At 46.5% G+C, this 2,419-nt stretch overlaps 1 non-coding gene across 1 annotated transcript; it reads right to left on the reverse strand.

Moving 5' to 3' along the window:
- Nucleotides 1-1,968: 1,968 nt before the first annotated feature.
- On the reverse strand, nt 1,969-2,087 carry LOC135053780 (5S ribosomal RNA). The gene has a single exon (XR_010243087.1). It is a non-coding gene; the product is annotated as a 5S ribosomal RNA (ribosomal RNA).
- Between the last annotated feature and the right edge of the window lie 332 nt (nt 2,088-2,419).

Genomic DNA, 2,419 nt, shown 5'->3' on the forward strand with positions numbered 1-2,419 from the left:
TAAGGGGGAATCTGAGAAAAGCCTGTCCAACGGAAATCAGTAAACAGGCATCTCTGAAGACAAGGGACACGTAAAACTCCCTTTCTTGTTTAAACTAGCAATCACAGACTAAAAGGATTGTAAGGCCAGAATAGGCCTGTCCGAGCCACTTGGCTTCGGAACGTGAAAAGAAAACAAAGGCCTGAGAACTGTCCTAATTCAAATGATATGTGAAAAACAGGGATCAACACCCTTTGCGGTTAGAAACCTATGGAGCGCAGCCTGCAGTATGACTCTTGTCATCGTAAATCAGCCGACCCATGCCGAGGGACTCCTGAGACGGTTGTAACCGCCCAAGCCTTCTCCCATCGACCTGCGCCTACCCTGGGACCCTGCAGGTGTAATGGGTGTATAGGATGACATAAAATCAGACTGGACTGAGGATGTTGAACCTCTGCTTCAGCCTTTTTACCCTGAGAACCCCTGGCGACGAAGATATCACCCGTGTGGAGTCAAAAACCTGAAAGGGCACGAAAAAATCTAAAGGGAAGACCAGTAAAGGTTTGTCTTTTGGAGCTGGGGCAGTAGTAGGAGAAATCAAAGTGGACCTACCTCCATTGGTTCAAGAAATCCTGCAGAAAGTTCCTTCCCCAGAACCATCTGCCCCGTAGGATTTCATGTTTACTTGTCACTGTCGCAGCCCCAGAGGTCGTCGGGTTAAGACAGCCCAAGCGAAGATGCAGGGTCCGAGTCTGTAGACATGGAGACCTCCAAGGAACATAAAGCAGAATCGTGATTCTGACCTGTATCAAAGTATCAATTGATTCTGATGCGAAGCATCCTGTAACCTAGAGGACAATTGTTCCCCAACCTACCTGCTCCGGATACGGTAGAACCATGCTGCCGCATATGTCGATGGATCCCTGAGCAAGGTTGCCTCAGGAAAACGGCGGCTTGATGGACCGGCGATACACCGAGGTGTATACCCTAGAGAGGTTCTGATACCATCTCCTGCCATCTGCGGGGAAAAGATAGGAAAACAAACCTTGTTTGATACCTGATATTGTGTATTCGGGTGTCTGTCGGCCGCCTACCGGAGCCTGCCCAGCTCATCCGAAACTGAACCAGTCGCTGTCATTTTCGTCAATGGCGTGGAACCCTGATGGACTTGACGTGTCCTCCTCCTTTACCTGCAGTATCAGATGAACTGCTGTATTATGTACCTGTATATTCTGAGACACTGGTTCAGATCCACAGAAAACAGACATCAGTAATGCATGGAATGTTAGCAAAGTTTCTTTTTGGAAAGGTGTGTTTGGTCCCGCTGTGATTTGATCCTGTGACCTTGGAAACCAAAGTCCAAGGGCTTACCTGATGAGCTATTGTCTGGTTAATAGTGACATTACCTGCATCATTGATCAAACAGGGGTGTGCAGGTGCGTGGAGGGCGGAGCAGATGGCTCCGCCGCATACTTCACACCTAAGAGGGAATTCTTCGACTATCCCAGGAGAGACAAACGAAAGGAGAAAAGGTGGGTTAAATAAACAGAGCCCTACGTAAGGTCTGCACTATAATGTGTAGTGACCGATACGATTAAAATAAACTTTCTGGAGCAGCGGAGACCTGAACCAGCAACGCTGCGCTGTGGGACAGGAGTCTTAGCCCTAGGCTATAGGAGTTCTCCTTAAAGTTTTGTTTGGATTCAAACCCCTGTTCAGATACCCGCTACTAGCGTACTGAGCCGCAGCGCTATTTGTCTGATGCCTTACACGCATTCCACAATTACAAAATAGCATTAGTAACTAGTGACAACAAGGAATAATAAAAGGAAGGCAACACCCCGCCCTGTATTTAGTGTACCGCTAATTAAGGTGCACCAGATGTTTCTCTGAGGTTCCGCTGGCTTTTCAAAATGGTGACCAGCCTGTGAGAAAGATGGGGGAAAATGTTATGTGCAAGATGTTGTTATTAGAAAACATTGCGGAAGTAGCCTACAGCACCTGGTATTCCCAGGCGGTCTCCCATCCAAGTACTAACCAGGCCTGACCCTGCTTAGTTTCCGAGATCAGACGAGATCGGGCGTGTTCAGGGTGGTGTGGCCGTAGGCTTTTATCCCCTATATCTGGTATTTTATGGATTTATCTATATACATACCTACACGCACTTAAATATATATATCTATATATATATATACATGCACAAACATAACTATATATGTATATATACACACACACCGTAGGTAAATAAATACTGCACAGTAGATCCTTTTAATTATTATTGAGCTGAGTCCCAGCTACTGTAATAGAGCAGGTTCCCTGATTTGCAAGTAGGGAAATGCTGGGTATAGAGGACTCTACTGCAGGAGGAATGTATCTATATTTCAGCAGCCTGAAGTATCGAAAAGTTACAAATCCCAGAGCTGTTGCCTAGCGACGGGGA

The sequence above is a fragment of the Pseudophryne corroboree genome, chromosome 2 (assembly GCF_028390025.1).
Source record: "Pseudophryne corroboree isolate aPseCor3 chromosome 2, aPseCor3.hap2, whole genome shotgun sequence".
NCBI classification, from domain to species: Eukaryota; Metazoa; Chordata; class Amphibia; order Anura; family Myobatrachidae; genus Pseudophryne; species Pseudophryne corroboree.